The 16,625-nt window shown below is 49.1% G+C and overlaps 1 protein-coding gene across 3 annotated transcripts in view; it reads left to right on the top strand.

Annotated features, from left to right (window-relative positions):
• The first annotated feature begins 6,041 nt into the window (after positions 1-6,041).
• The window catches only part of LOC116970147 (metabotropic glutamate receptor 3-like), a 65,796-nt gene continuing 55,212 nt past the window's right edge, over positions 6,042-16,625 (top strand). For all 3 annotated transcript variants that reach the window (XR_004411032.1, XM_033016859.1, XM_033016860.1), the window contains exon 1: positions 6,042-6,219. The gene's annotated coding sequence lies outside the window, so the exon portion shown is untranslated. The remainder of the gene's footprint in view (positions 6,220-16,625) is intronic.

Raw genomic sequence — 16,625 nt, 5'->3', positions numbered from 1 at the left:
CCACCCTCTCTTCCCCCTCCCCGACTCCATCAGTCTGGAGAAGGGTGCCGACCCGAAACGCCATCCGTCCATTCCCTCCACAGATGCTGCCTGACCCGCTGAGTTCCTCCAGCACTTTGTGTTACCCTCAAGATTCCAGCATCTGCAGTTCCTTGCGTTGCCCATTCTCATATTTCTTGTCTGTCTATGTAAGTAACTCAAAATTGATTTTTAAATATCATCTTCAACCTGCTGTTATTTTATTGGTACAGAATAGTGAGTTTCTTAAAAAAAGAACTTTATTTATTTTTATTTATATAGCATTGTTTTAATGTTTAAGACCTTTAATTGGTGCCTAATTTGAAGTCACTTCAATGCTCATCGGAGAGGAAATCAATGAAAACTCATTAAACTCTTTACCACAATCTGCCAGCACAATGTTGAAGCAAATCATTGTGAGAATGCGCGATGGCGTAGAGTTGCTGCCTCACAGCACCAGAGATCCTGACTACGGGTGCTGTCTGTACGGAGTTTGCACGTTCTCCCCGTGACCTGCGTGGGTTTTCTCCGGGTGCTCCGGTTTCCTCCCACACTCCAAAGACGTGCAGGTTTGTAGGTTAATTGGCTGGGTATAAAACTGTAAATAGTCCCTCGTGTGTGTGTAGGATAGTGTTAGTGTGCGGGTAGAGAGAGTTAGATTTAGCTCTTGGGGCTAACGGAATCAGGGGATATGGGGAGAAAGCAGGATGAGAGGATATCTTATTGAAACATATAAGATTATTAAAGGTTTGGACACGCTAGAGCAAAGCGGCCATAGCAAATTTCAGGGGGGCCACAGAAAAAATTGGGGATTTAGGGGGCCACAGGTTCAATGAAGGGGGCTACTTTTTTCCGCTAATAATGTCAGGGGGGGGCACAGAAAAATTCCAAGGGGGTCATGGGGGCCATGAACTAAAAAAGGTTGGGAACCACTGCGCTAGAGGCAGGAAACATGTTCCCAATGTTGGGGGAGTCCAGAACCAGGGGCCACCGTTTAAGAATAAGGGGTAAGCCATTTAGAACGGAGACGAGGAAACACTTTTTCTCACAGAGAGTTGTGAGTCTGTGGAATTCTCTGCCTCAGAGGGCGGTGGAGGCAGGTTCTCTGGATGCTTTCAAGAGAGAGCTAGATAGGGCTCTTAAAGATAGCGGAGTCAGGGGATATGGGGAGAAGGCATGAACGGGGTACTGATTGGGGATGATCAGCCATGATCACATTGAATGGCGGTGCTGGCTCGTAGGGCCGAATGGCCTACTCCTGCAACTATTGTCTATGTTTTTTTATGTTTCTATGATCGTTGGTCGGCACGGACTGGGTGGGCCGAAGGGCCTGTTTCCACGCTCTATCTCTAAACTAAACGGAACGAAACTAAAAAACGAGGGAAATTATAACGTCCATTATCCCAGCTGAAGCAGTGAAAGCCTTTTGTGCAAAACTTCCTTGCGCAGGCTTTCCCGAAAAACTGCGCTCTCATTATTATCTTTTTAAATTCAGTTTCTCTCCTCAATTCAAAGCATATCAAATCCCCACTGCAGAAAGACCATGGATGATTACAGCTGCATGCCTAATCTCGGCAGGTGCAGTGGGCAGACTTAATTCCCAACATCATGTCCTAGATTTCAATCCAGAAACTCTTCCTGTAAGAATAATTTGCTTTTTTTCCCCATACATTATATGATATAAATAGTAGGATGTTGCCGGGACTCGAGGACCTGGGCTACAGAGAGACGTTGGGCGGGCTGGGTCTCTATTCCTTGGAGCGCAGGAGGATGAGGGGTGATGATTTGTATAAAAGAATGAGGGGAATAGGTCGGGTAGACGCACAGAGTCTCTTGTCCAGAGTATGCGAATCGAGGACCAGAGGACATGGGTTTAAGGTGAGGGGGGAAAGATTGAACATGAACCTGAGGGGTAACTTTTTCGTTCACAGGGCCGTGGGTGTATGGAACGAACTGCCAGAGGAGGTAGCTGAGGCAGGGACTATAATGTTATTTTAAAGACAATTGGACAGGTGCATGGATAGGACAGGTTGAGAGGGAAATTGGCCAAACGGAAGCAAAATCATGAGAGGAATAGATCGGGTAGATGCACAGAGTCTCTTGCCCAGAGTAGGGGAATCGAGGACCAGAGGACATAGGTTTAAGGTGAAGGGGAAAAAAAGATTTAATAGGAATCCGAGGGGTAACTTTTTCACACAGGTGGCTGCATGGAACGAGATGCCGAAGGTGGTAGTTGAGGCTGGGACTATCGCAGCGTTTAAGAAACTGTTAGACAGGTATATGGATAGGACAGGTTTGGAGGGATATGGACCAAACGCAGGCAGGTGGGACTAGTGTAGCTGGGACATGTTGGCCGGTGTGGGCAAGTTGGGCTGAAGGGCCTGTTTCCATGCTTAAATCACTCTATAGCTCTCAACAAAATATTCTGCCTTCACTATTACTTTTCCCCTTTCACACACAATCCACCTATAAATAGTATTCCTCTTTTAATAATCTATGTAGTCCTTACTCTAATGACGATTCTTGGTGCAAAGACACTGCTGGTTTTAATTCCAGCAAGATATAACTCATGTTCATAAGTGATAGGTCCAGAATTAGGCCATTCGGCCCATCGAGACTCCTCCGCCATTCAATCATGGCTGATCTATCTCCCCCTCCTAACCCCATTCTCCTGCCTTCTCCCGATAACCCCTGACACACGCACTAATCAAGAATCCTCTGCCTTAAAAAATATTCACTGACTTGTGGCCTCCACAGCCGTCTGTGGCAAAGAATTCCACAGATTCACCACCCTCTGACTAAAGAAATTCCTCCTCATCTCCTTCCTAGAAGAACGTCCTTTAATTCTGAGGCTGTACCCTCTGGTCCTAGACTCTCCCACTAGTGGAAACTATCCTCTCCACATCCACTCTATCTGAAGAAGGGTCTTGACCCGAAACATCATCTATTCCTTCGCTCCATAGATGCTGCCTCACCCGCTGAGTTACTCCAGCATTTTTGTCTACCTTCCACTCTATCCGAGCCTTTTACTACTCAGTAAGTGATTACTACAGAAAGTGAATAAGATGCTCATATTAATCAGGTTCCCATAATTACTGTAAAATGTTATGAGGATAGTTGGGAGGATCTGCATTGTGTAAGATTAGATCAGATGAAGAAATTACAGAGAGGAAAATTAATTTATTTGCTGGTTTAATTAAGGCAATATTTTAATTTATATCCATCTCACCTTGGACTAATAACCCACTCTATCTGCCTTTCATTAATCCTTTTTATGCAGGATATTAATTTCAATGATCATTGAATGGTGGAGGAAGGAGAGGAAAGGGGAGGGAGATGTCGGAGATGGTCCAAGTGAATTTGAGTGCAGGATGGAAATTGGTGGTGAAGTTGATGAAGTCCATGAGTTCTGCATGGGTGCAGGAGGTAGCACCAATGCAGTCGTCAATGTGACAGAGATAGAGTTCAGGGATAGGGCCAGTGTACGCCTGGAATGGGGATTGTGCGATGTACCCTACAAAGAGGCAGGAACAGCTGGGACCATGGGTTGGGAGGTGTCAGAGATGGTCTACGTGAAAATGAATGTAGGATGGAAATTGGTGATGGAGTCCATGAGTTCAGTATGGGTGCAGACTTCAAGTAACCCTTGCATCCCCTCTCTCTCCGCCCCCCCCCCCAAACGAAGTCATTATGCCATTTTCAAAGTCACCTTGCTGAGTCTCAATGTCTATAACTCTTCTTCACGCTGCTCACAGCCAACAATGACCAGTTTCCGTTATCATCGTAACTTTTTTGCACATTTTTAATTCATATGTTCTATATCTCTCTACATCATCCTCTCTATCACCAACAAACAGACCCCGTACACCAATACTGTTCTACACACACTAGGGACAATTTACAATCTTTACCGAATGTACGGAGTTTGTACGTTCTCCCCGTGACCTGTGTGGGTTTTCTCCGGGTGCTCCGGTTTCCTCCCACACTCCAAAGACGTGCAGGTTTGTAGTGTAATTGGCATCGGTAAAGATTGTAAATTGTCCCCAGTGTGTGTAGGATAGTGTTAGTGTGCGGGGATCGCTGGTCGGCGGACTCGATGGGCCGAAGGGACTGTTTCCTCGCTGTATCTCTAAACTAGGCTAATACACAAATAAACCACAGATGGTTGGAGGAAATTGGAACTGGCTTCCCCGGACAGTGAGTTGGTGCGTGGTCAAGCAACAGTATCAGGGTACAGGCGGCATGCCATGAGGTCACGGAACAGCCACAGTGCCCACGAATAGCCAAGCCGGCCGCAGGGGCTAAAGATTCGCTTCCTGTTCGTGTGGAGAGGCTGTGTGTAACTAATGGCTCGTATCAAGTCCTCTGTCCTTCACCACCTGTCTCTGTAGACTCAGAAACCCCACCCCGAGCCGCTGAAGTAGCACAGAGACCAGCACAGCTTCGTCAACTCCCAGCATCATCAAGGACCAGTCTCACCCCCGGCCCCGGCCACTCCCTCTTCTCCCCTCTCCCATCGGGCAAGAGGTACAGAAGTGTGAAAACCAACGCACACCTCCAGATTCAGGGACAGTTTCTTCCCAGCTGTTATCAGGCAACTGAACCATCCTACCACAACCAGAGAGCGGTCCTGAACTACTATCTACCTCATTGGAGACCCTCGGACTATCCTTGATCGGACTTTACTGGCTTTACCTTGCACTAAACGTTATTCCCTTTATCCTGTATCTGTACACTGTGGACGGCTCGATTGTAATCATGTATTGTCTTTCCACTGACTGGTTAGCACGCAACAAAAGCTTTTCACTGTACCTCGGTACACGTGACAATAAACTAAACTGGACTGAGGTTTATTTTTTATTTTTTTATTTTATTAGAAGCAATGTACATACATCTTAATCATATGTTCTCTTATTTCCTGATGCATAGATGTTCCTGGATGTATAAAGATGGACCCGGAGAAATACACGGATTACACAGAGTGCTGGAGTAACTCAGCGGGTCAGGCAGCATCTGTGGAGAACATGGATAGGTGACGTTTCACAGAGTGCTGGAGTAACTCAGCGGGTCAGGCAGCATCTGTGGAGAACATGGATAGGTGACGTTTCACAGAGTGCTGGAGTAACTCAGCGGGTCAGGCAGCATCTGTGGAGAACATGGATAGGTGACTTTCAGGTCAAAACCCGAAACATCACCCATTCCTTCTCTCCAGCGATGCTGCCTGGCCCGCTGGGTTACTCCAACACATTGTGTCTTTCTACAGTGTAAAGGAGCATCTGCAGTTCCTTCCTACAGGTTTGATCCCGTTGTGTGTGTGTGTGTGTGTGTGTGTGTGTGTGAGTGTGTGTGTATGTGTGAATGTGTGTGTGTGTGTGTGTGTGTGTGTGTGAGTGTGTGAGTGTGAGTGTGAGTGTGTGAGTGTGTGAATGTGTGTGTGTATGTGTGTGTGTGTGAGTGTGTGAGTGTGAGTGTGAGTGTGCGTGTGTGTGCGCGTGTGTGCGCGCGTGTGCGTGTGTGTGTGTGTGAGCCGCTCCCAGCATCACACACCCAGACTGGGAAGGTGTGGTTTAGGGGGGGGGTGGAGATGAGGGGAGGGGGTGACCTAAGCCTCCCCTCCCAACCTACACACACCCCGCCCGAGGGTGGGAGGGAACGCTGGCTGACCCCCGCCCCGGGACTGGGATAGAGGGAGAGGGTGGGGGAGAGACAGGAGGAGAGAGAGGCATGGGGTGGGGAGGGAGGGGAGAGAGAGAGGGGGGAGAGGGAGTGGGGAGAGAGGAGGGGGAGAGAGAGGGGCAGCGCCGGGCTCCCTCCTTAGAGCCGTGTCGCGGATAACGTGAGCGGATGACGGGGTTACCAGGAGATGCGGCGCCCTCTCTCCCTCCCTCCCTCTCTCTCCCTCCTTCTCTCTCTCCTTCTCTCTCCCTCTCTCCCACCCTCTCGCTCCCTCCCTCTCTCCCCCCCCCCCCTCCCCCCTCCCAGTCTCCATAAAGCGTTGCTGTAGCGGCGACTCTGCCACTCAGTCCGTCTGCAGCAGCGACAAGGTGGGTGCGGGGCCGCTCCGTCAACGCGCTGCCACCCTCGGGTGCTCCTTGCCCCCACCCTGTCGCCCACCCGCCAATCTCCCCCCACCCCGGGGGAAGGTGTGTCACGCATCGTGTCCCTGCCACAGACCCCGGAGCGACAGTGGTGAACCGCACGGTGAGTGAGTGTCAGCCGGGGGGAGACAGAGAGGGTGGGTGGGCTTACAGGGGAGAGTGGTGTAGGGGGGGGGGGGGCAGGATCTCTGTGTAGATGGGGCAGAGATACCCCCCCCCCCTCTCCACAACCCTCCCCGTCTTCCTTCTCTCTCTCCCCTTATCTCTCCCCTTCTCTCTCTCCCCTCTCTCCCCTTCTCTCTCTCCCCTTCCCTCTCTCTCCCTTCCCTCTTCCCCCCTTCTCTCTCTCCCCTCTCCTCTCTCACCCCTTTCCTCATCTCATCTCCCTTCCCTCTGTCCCCTTCTCTCTCCCCCCTTTCTTCGTCTCACCCTCTCCTTCTCTCCCCTTTCTCTCTCTCCCTTCCCTATGCTCCACTTCCCTATCTCGCCCTTCTCTCTTCCCCTTCTCTTCTCTCTCTCCTCTCTTCCCCTTCTCTCTCTCCCCTTCCTTCTCTCCCCTTCCCTCTCCCCCCTTCCTTCTTTCTCTCCCCTTCTCTCTCTCTCCCATTCTCTCTCTCCCATTCTCTCCCTCCCCTTCTCTCTCTCCCCTTCCCTTTCTCCCAGCCGGGCTGGTCCCACCGCCACTCCGCGTCCACCCAACTTTCAACCTGATGTTTCCAGGACGCTGCGATGCGAGCGACTCCGGGTGGTTTTTCCGCAGTTTGTACAAACCATTGTGGTTTATTTTTTTTGCAATGTGTGTAATCTGTGGCAAGTTTACTCGAGAACAAAAACATGCTGAGATTGGACGGGAATTCAGCAACGCGATGCCTCCAACACAGACACAGACACAGAGTGCTGGAGTAACTCAGTGGGTCAGGCAGCATCTGTGGAGAACATGGATAGGTGACGTTTCACAGAGTGCTGGAGTAACTCCGCGGGCCAGGCAGCATCTGTGGAGAACATGGATAGGTGACGTTTCGGGTCCGGGACATTACTTCAGACCGAAGAAGGGTCTCAACCCAAAACATCAGCTATTTCTTCTCTCCAGAGATGCTGCCTGAGCCGTTGAGTTACTCCAGCACTCTGTGTCTGTCTCCTGTTCTATGTTGTGTTTCTATGGGCAAGGATGGTTTAAATGGTGGTGTGGTACAAGGTGAATGTTGAAGGATTGGAGCTGGAAGTGCACAGTTGTCCGTTTTGAATGTATAAAAGACCGACAACAAAAGTGTGTGTGTGTGTGTGGTGGGGGGGGGGGGGGGGGGGGGTAGAGAGTGTAGGGGATATGAAGACTGTTCTATGTTCTATGCTCGTTGTGTCGGCGCTACAAACTCTGTGTGTGTTTGTTGCCGAGGTGATGTCTACTGTGCGATGTTTCCGGATTGTATGTGAAGCCAAGCATTTCACTGGACCTCGGTGCCTTTAACAGTGAGGTGTCGCAGAGTTTGAAGGAAGGGGTGACGTTTCGATTGGAGACCGAAGGGTCTCGACCCAAAACATCACCCATTCCTTCTCTCCAGAGATGCTGCCTGTCCCGCTGAGTTACTCCAGCATGTTGTGTCTCTCTTCGGTTTAAACCAACATCTGTAGTTCCTTCCTGCACATCATTCAGTTTGAGTTGAGTTTATTGTCCCGTGTACCGAGGTACAGTGAAAAGCTTTTGTTTCGTGCTAACCAGTCAGCGGAAAGACAATACATGATTACAATCGAGCCGTCCACAGTGTACAGATACAGGATAAAGGGAATAACGTGAATAGTGTTTAGTTCAGGATAAAGTCCAGTGAAGTCCGATCAAAGATAGTCCGAGGTGGACAAAAATGCTGGAGAAACTCAGCGGGTGAGGCAGCATCTATGGAGCGAAGGAATAGGCGACGAAACGTTCCCTATTTCCTTAGCTCCATAGATGCTGCCTCACCCGCTGAGTTTCTCCAGCATTTTTGTCTACCTTCGATTTTCCAGCATCTGCAGTTCCTTCTTAAACAGAGCTTATTTGCTGTTGAGTTTAACAGCCTGATGGCTGTGGGGAAGAAGCTGTTCCTGATGAGGCTCACACCAGGGTCTCTTCCATACCCCGTAACACTGCTCTCTCTCCCCATCCCCCCACTCGCAACAAGGGCAGAGTCCCCCTAGCCCTCACCTTCCATCCCACCAGCCGTCACATACAACAAGTAATCCTCCGCCATTTCCGCCACCTCCAACGTGACCCCACCACTGGCCACATCTTCCCATCTCCCCCCCATGTCTGCCTTCCTTCTTAAACAAGCTGTTCCTGAACCTGGACGTTACAGATTTCAGGCTCCTGTACCTTCTTCCCGATGGCAATGGGGTGAGATGAGTGTGTGGCCAGGATGGTGCGGGTCTCTGATAGTGTTGGCAGACTTTTTGAGGCAGCGACTGCGATAGATCCCTTCGATGGTGGGACATTTAACGTTACCGGTCGGTTACCCTTGGTTCTGAAAACTCGTGCTTACGGTTTTTTCCCCCAATGAGCCAAAGAAACTGCCCGGTCAGCAAAGGCGATTTACTATAACTACCTACGACTACATCGACCACCTATAACCACATGGTGACCCCACTACAACTGCACCTACAACTATAGGTTTATCAATTTTCTCCATGGCGACCAATTTTTGGAAGAGGGCTAGATAGGGATCTTAAAAATAGCGGAGTCAGGGGATATGGGGAGAAGGCAGGAACGGGGTACTGATTGGGGATGATCAGCCGTGATCATATTGAATTGTTACGAGACGGGGGAGGGGGAGTTAGAATGGAGCTGCGATATATAGAGGAGACCCTGGTGAGAGCCTCATCTATAATGGAAGAGGGGAACCCCCGTTCCCTGAAGAATGAGGACATCTCCGATGCCCTGTTGTGGAACACCTCATCCTGGGTGCAGATGCAGCATAGGTGGAGGAATTGGGACTAGGGGATAGAGTCCTTACAGGAAGCAGAGTGGGAAGAAGTGTAGTCTTGAAAGCTATGAGTGTCAGTGGGTTTGTAGTGGAGGTTTGTCTTAGGGATAACAGAATCAAGGGATATGGGGAGAAAGCAGGAACAGGGTGCTGATTGTGGATGATCAGCCATGATCACATTGAATGACGTTGCTGGCACGAGGGGCTGAATGGCCTCCTCCTGCACCTATTGTCTATGTTTCTCTGTTTCTAACATAAGGTTCCATTAGATGTTTGAGGTGAACATTAAACTTCCGCTTGCCTCAGTTCAGTGATCTGCAGGATGTTGGAACCTGGACAATATCTACTTTTTCAATCAAGTTTCAATTAGGGGTCGGCATGGTGGTGCAGCGGGTAGAGCTGCTGCCTCACAGCGCCAGAGACCCGGGTTCCATCCTGACTACGGGTGCTGTCTGTACGGAGTTATAGACAATAGGTGCAGGAGTAGGCCAATCGGCCCTTTGAGCCAGCACAACCATTCAATGTGATCATGGCTGATCATCCCCAATCAGTACCCCGTTCCTGCCTTCTCCCCATATCCCCTGACTCCGCTATCTTTAAGAGCCCTATCTAGCTCTCTCTTGAAAATATCCAGAGAACCGTCCTCCACTGCCCTCTAAGGCAGAGAATTCCACAGACTCACAACTCTGTGTGTGAAAGTTTGTACGTTCTCCCCGTGACCTGTGTGGGTTTTCTCCGGGTGCTCCGGTTTCCCTACACATTCCAAAGACATGCGGATTTGTAGGTTAATTGACTTAGGTAAAAAATTTAATTGCCCCTATTGTGTGTAGGATAATGTTAGTGTGCGGTGATCGCTGGTCGGCGCAGACTCGGTGGGCCGAAGGGCCTGTTTCCACGCTGTATCTCTAAACTAGATGACATTAGCCTCTACATTACCCAGTTTGTAGTATCAGGCCCACTGTCCCCACCATCACATCTCTCCCATCTCTCTCTGTGTTTGTTTTGAACTATGATAATTCTCAGACCCTGTTTATTTCTGCTACTTGATTCACTCGTTGATGTACACCAATATCATTCAAAAACATACCTGCAAAGTACGCAGTTAATTGTCTGAGTAATTTCTGAACGTTTTATATAAGCCATTAGGCAGCAGAAAAGTTTAAGGGGATTTTATAACTCAGCAGATACAATTAAAAATCTTGTTGGATCCAATTAAATTTCCTTGGGTTCTAACTTCCTTTGTTATTGGCAGTTCCCCCAGGAATCATCCACAGCAGCTCACGTATGTACATTAGAGTTAGTATGGAAACAGGCCCTTCGGCCCAACTTGCCCATACCGGCCAACATGTCCCATCCACACTAGTCCCACCCACCTGCGTTTGGTCCATATCCCTCTAAACATGTCCTATCCACGTACCTGTCTAACTGTTTCTCAAACGTTGCGATATTCCTAGCCTCAACTATCTCCTCTGGCAGCTCGTTCCGTACACCCACCACCCTCCAGCACTCTGTGAAACGTCACCTATCCATGTTCTCCACAGATGCTGCCTGACCCGCTGAGTTACTCCAGCACTCTGTGAAACGTCACCTATCCATGTTCTCCACAGATGCTGCCTGACCCGCTGAGTTACTCCAGCACTCTGTGAAACGTCACCTATCCATGTTCTCCACAGATGCTGCCTGACCCGCTGAGTTACTCCAGCACTCTGTGAAACGTCACCTATCCATGTTCTCCACAGAAGCTGCCTGACCCGCTGAGTTACTCCAACACTCTGTGTCCTTTTGTATATCAGTTCAGTTTAGTTTATTGTCACGTGTACCGAGGTACAGTGAAAAGCTTTTGTTGCGTGCTAACCAGTCAGCGGAAAGACAATACATGATTACAATCGAGCCGTCCACAGTGTACAGATACAGGATAAAGGGAATAATGTTTAGTGCAAGGTAAAGCCAGTAAAGTCCGATCAAAGATAGTCCGAGGGTCACCAATGAGGTAGATAGTAGTTCAGGACTGCTCTCTGGTTGTGGTAGGATGGTTCAGTTGCCTGATAACAGCCGGGAAGAAACTGTCCCTGAATCTGGAGGTGTGCGTTCGTTTCCACACTTCTGTACCTCTTGCCCGATGGGAGAGGGGAGAAGAGGGTGTGACCGGGGTGAGACTGGTCCATGATTATGCTGCTGGCCTTGCCGAGGCAGCCTGAGGTGAAGGTGGAGTCAATGGAAGGGGGGTTGTTTTGTGCGCGTGACAGTCTGGGCTGCGTCCACGACTCTCTGCGATTTCCTGCGTTTGTGAACCAGCATCTGAGGTTGTTTGATCCTACATCCAGGGTTCGAGGCCCACTGTGAACCGGGTCGGGTGCAGTAGGACACTGATGTAGTGGTGAAGGTCTATGACACATCTCGCTTGCAACCTCTGCCCTCTGGTTCTTGATTCCCCCACTCTGGGTAAAACACTGTGCGTTCACCCGATCTATTCCTTGGCCTTTACAGTATGACCATCTAATTATAACTACCTAATGTAATTAATACATCTTGTTTACAAATTTCTTTGTAATATAAAAAATGTTAAACATTTGTAAATCTAGTTTTTAACTAGGGCGTCACGGTGGTGCAGCGGGTAGAGCTGCTGCCTCACAGCGCCAGAGACCCGGGTTCCATCCCCACTACGGGTGCTGTCTGTACGGAGTTTGTACGTTCTCCCCGTGACCTGCGTGGGTTTCCTCCGGTACGTTCTCCGGTTTCCTCCCACACTTCAAAGACGTACAGGTTTGTAGGTTAATTGGCTTCTGTAAATTGAAAATCGCCCCTAGTGTGTAGGATAGTGTTAGTGTGCGGGGATCGCTGGTCGGCGCAGACTCTGTGGGCCGAAGGGCCTGTTTCCACACTGTATCTCTAAACTAAACTAAACTTCTCCAAGTGAGGCCTCACCAACACCTTTAACTTGTCTTAATTCCACACTGCTTCTACTGCAGTTGTATAGGGCTCTGGTGAGCCCACATCTGGAGTATTGTGTACAGTTTTGGTCTCCTAATTTGAGGAAGGACATCCTTGTGATTGAGGCAGTGCAGCGTAGGTTCACAAGATTGATCCCTGGGATGACGGGACTGTCATATGAGGAAAGATTGAAAACACTAGGCTTGTATTCACTGGAGTTTAGAAGGATGAGGGGTTATCTTATAGAAACATATAAAATTATAAAAGGACTGGACAAGCTAGATGCAGGAAAAATGTACCCAATGTTGGGCGAGTCCAGAACCAGGGGCCACAGTCTTAGAATAAAGGGGAGGCCATTTAGGACTGAGGTGAGAAACAACTTTTTCACCCAGAGAGTTGTGAATTTGTGGAATTCCCTGCCACAGAGGGCAGTGGAGGCCAAATCACTGGATGGATTTAAGAGAGAGTTAGAGCACTAGGGGCTGGTGGAGTCAAGGGATATGGGGAGAAGGCAGGAACGGGGTACTGATTGGGGACGATCAGCCATGATCACAATGAATGGCGGTGCTGGCACGAAGGGCTGAATGGCCTCCTCCTGCACCTATTGTCTATTTTCTACTTTCCATTGCAGTGTAACTGCTGTTTCTTATTATACTTGTGATTGTTGAGTCCTTGTTGCCTCTAGTCCACACAGCTCACGCCCCCCCCCCCCCCCCCCCCCCCCCCCCCTCCCCCTCCCAGAGATTTGGGTTCACACCAGTGACTACCAAGATATAACGGGTAGGACAGACATTCGGCTGAAAGGCCTCGACAATTTGTGAATCCTGTTTAAAGTTCTGTTCCTCTACCGAGGGATGTTGCCCGGACTAGAGGGTGTGAGCTACAGGGAGAGGTTGAGCAGGCTGGGACTCTATTCCTTGGAGCGCAGGAGGATGAGGGGTGATCTTATAGAGGTGTACAAAATCATGAGAGGAATAGATCGGGTAGACGCACAGAGTCTCTTGCCCAGAGTAGGGGAATCGAGGACCAGAGGGCATAGGTTCAAGGTGAAGGGGGAAAGATTTAATAGGAACCTGAGGGGTAACGTTTTCACACAGAGGGTGGTGGGTGTATGGAACGAGCTGCCGGAGGAGGTAGTTGAGCCTGGGACTATCCCAGTTTCAGAAATATTTAGACAGGTACATGGATAGGACAGGTCTAAACCAAGGGTTCCCAACCTGGGCTAAATATACCCCCAGGGGGGTAAATGTCGCTGACCCAGGGGGTAAATGTGTTGCTTCTGGATGTGTAGAGATTAGTTCTCATTGATTGACTGTGTTTGGTTCAGGTATACCGGTATCTGTTCATCATTAATTGTTCATAAATAAGTGAAATAACATTGTTACGCGCGATTAAAGTTGCCGGGGTAAACGGGACGAGAAAGGTTGGGAACCTCTGGTCTAAAGATATATGGGCCAAACGCAGGCAGGTGGGACTAGTGTGGATGGGACATTGTTGGCCGGCATGGGCGAGTTGCGCCGAAGGGCCTGTTTCCACGCTGTATGACTACGACTATAACAAAAGCAACCTAATGGCTTTAAACTTGGCTTCACAAACTCTAAAATCCAAATCACAAAGCCAATATTATTGCCCTTAATTCTAAAGAATGGTCTTGACCCGAAACGTCACCTATTCCTTCGCTCCATAGATGCTGCCTCACCCGCTGAGTTTCTCCAACATTTTTGTCTACCTTCGATTTTTCCAGCATCTGTAGTTTCTTCTCAAACACTATTGCCCTTAAGATCTTCGTCATGGTCCATGCCCCGTTAGTGTGAATACACACGGACTCAACGCCTCAGCCGTGCCCACACTTACCATCAGTTCATTATAGAGTTCCATCTTATTATAGGGTGATTTCACGAAAGGTCACTGGAGCGTAGATCCGCACCCACGTGACCGAAAATTTTAACTGGGGGACAAGCGTCACTTCCGGTACATGTTAGTGAATGGGAAAACACGCACTTTCACACCCGTTAAAAACATCGAAAACGGCCCGTTTTTGAGCTGCAATTTACTGAGCCAGTCGGGGTGACCGTGAGGAACAGCTGTGCAGGCTTTAAACAAGAAACATTGAGAAATATATTTTGGCAAATAATAAAATGTTCTGCTTTTGTCCAACAGCTGACAATGATCCCATTCCTTAGCTTGCATCTCAGTAAAATTTATTTCAAAACGCATTGATAGTTTACGATTATTTAAATGGTGAATGGAGCTTCAGAAGCGTGTTCATTTTGCATGTTAAAACCCACCTGAGAACCATGGGCGATTTTGCAATTTTACTGACGGATTTTTAACTTTTAATACTTTTCATATAACTAATGAATAAAGATAAAAAGTCAATAATGCCACTTTTGATGAATTACAGCGAGCAAACGCGATAATTCCCGATATTTTGGATCTTTAAATCTCCACGGCAAATGTCCGATAACAACTTCCGCTGTATTTACACCTTCAGCTCCCTCTTGAATTTACCTTAGTTTCTATCTTTTTTTTGGACTGTAAATTTAGGTAGCTGTGCCTCACGGTCACCCCGACTGGCTCAGTAAATTGCAGCTCAAAAACTGGCCGTTTTCGATGTTTTTAACGGGTGTGAAAGTGCGTGTTTTCCCATTCACTAACATGTACCGGAAGTGACGCTTGTCCCCCAGTTAAAGTTTTCGGTCACGTGGGTGCGGATCTACGCTCCAGTGACCTTTCGTGAAATCACCCTATTGGCACAGTGGCGCAGCGGGTAGAGCTGCTGCCTCACAGCGCCAGAGACCCGGGTTCCATCCTGACTACGGATGCTGTCTGTACGGAGTTTGCACGTTCTCCCCGTGACCTGCATGGGTTTTCTCCGGGTGCTCCGGTTTCCTCCCACACTCCAAAGACGTGCAGGTTTGTAGGTTAATTGGCTTTGTGTAAATGTAAATTGTCCCTAGTGTGTGTGTAGGATAGTGTTAGTGTGCGGGGATCGCTGGTCGGCGCGGACTCGGTGGGCCGAAGGGCCTGTTTCTGGGTTATATCTCTAAACTAATGAGTTTAGACTTTATCTAAACTTTATCGAAATCTCTAACCTTTCCTTGCCTCTGCTGAATAGTTTACTGATTAGAACTCACTCGCTTGTTTTGGACATGTTCAGTGTTGCAACGTTTACGTCGCCCTGCCATTGGGCACGTGCGCGCTAACAAATGCCTCTTTTTTTATTCCCCCCCAAAAAATATTTTATTTACAACAATAATATTTACAAAGCAAGCAATACCAACCAACACCAAATTGCCAAATGTTTACGTACTAAATATTAAATGACTATCTTACCCGGAAAAGGGGCAGGTGGGCAGCCGGCTCGGCAGAGCCCTCCACAGCCTGGAGCCGTGACTCGCGGATGGCCAGCTTGACCAGGCCCAGGAGCAACCTGACCAAGACATCTTCGACCCTGCCCTCTCCCCTACGCAAAGGGTGTCCAAAGATGAGGATGGTGGGTGTGAAGTGCAGCCAGAAGGCACGGAGCATCCCCTTTACATATTGGACCAGGGGGTTGCAACCTCACACACTCCATATACACGTGGTACACAGACTCTTCCAGCCCGCAACAGTGGCAGGCGGCTGGCGAGTCTGTGAACCGACTCAGGAATTGTGCTTTAGTTATAGTTTTAGAAATACAGCCTGCAGCCCACCCACCGAGTCCGCGCCGACCAGCGATCCCCGCACACTAACACCACCCAACACACACCAGGGACACTGAAGCTAATTAACCTACAAACCTGTACATCTTTTGGAGTGTGGGAGGAAACCGGAGCATCTGGAGAAAACCCACGAGGTCACGGGGAGAACGTGCAAACTCCATACAGACAGCACCCGTAGTCAGGGTGGAACCCGGGTCTCTGGCGCTGTGAGGCAGCAGCTCTACCCGCTGCGCCACCGTGCCGTCCACCTTGTATCTGCCCTGTATTTCGTCAACTCTTGTGCCTCCAAATATTTTATCTTCCTGCAGTCCCGTGACCAGACACACACACACAGATTATTTTATTTCTTTTTTGCAATGCCCTCATCAATTATTAGTGAATACTGACGGATCCCCGTGGTGTCAGCTTGGTTGTAGGGGCCTGCATTGCAGTTTATGAATTTCACTGCAGTCTTGTTCACACACAGCAGCTCCACACACACAGAGACACAGAGTGCTGGAGTAACTCAGCGGGTCAGGCAGCATCTGTGGAGAACATGGATAGGTGACGTTTCACAGAGTGCTGGAGTAACTCAGCGGGTCAACGTACACCAGCACTTTATGTATTAACCAGCAGCTTCAGCTTTCTGTTTCTACAACTCCACTCATGTTGCCAGTGGCTTCCTCTGCCCTTTCAGACATCCAATACCCGAGGAGAAAGACCAAAATGTCATTGTCACTAGAGCCACCCTTCCATGAAATGTGGACCACTCGCTCCAGTTAACCCGTGCCAGTGTATACACCCCCTGCTCCACGCTGCAACATCCCATCCAGCGACCATGCCCCACACACACACATGCATGCACATGCAGGCACGCACACACACATGTACAGTCACCCATACACACACACAAACCCACACACACACGCACACGCATGCATTCA

Source organism: Amblyraja radiata, unplaced genomic scaffold (assembly GCF_010909765.2).
Source record: "Amblyraja radiata isolate CabotCenter1 unplaced genomic scaffold, sAmbRad1.1.pri scaffold_568_ctg1, whole genome shotgun sequence".
Taxonomy (NCBI): Eukaryota; Metazoa; Chordata; class Chondrichthyes; order Rajiformes; family Rajidae; genus Amblyraja; species Amblyraja radiata.
This window is presented reverse-complemented; position numbering and strand designations above follow the sequence as displayed.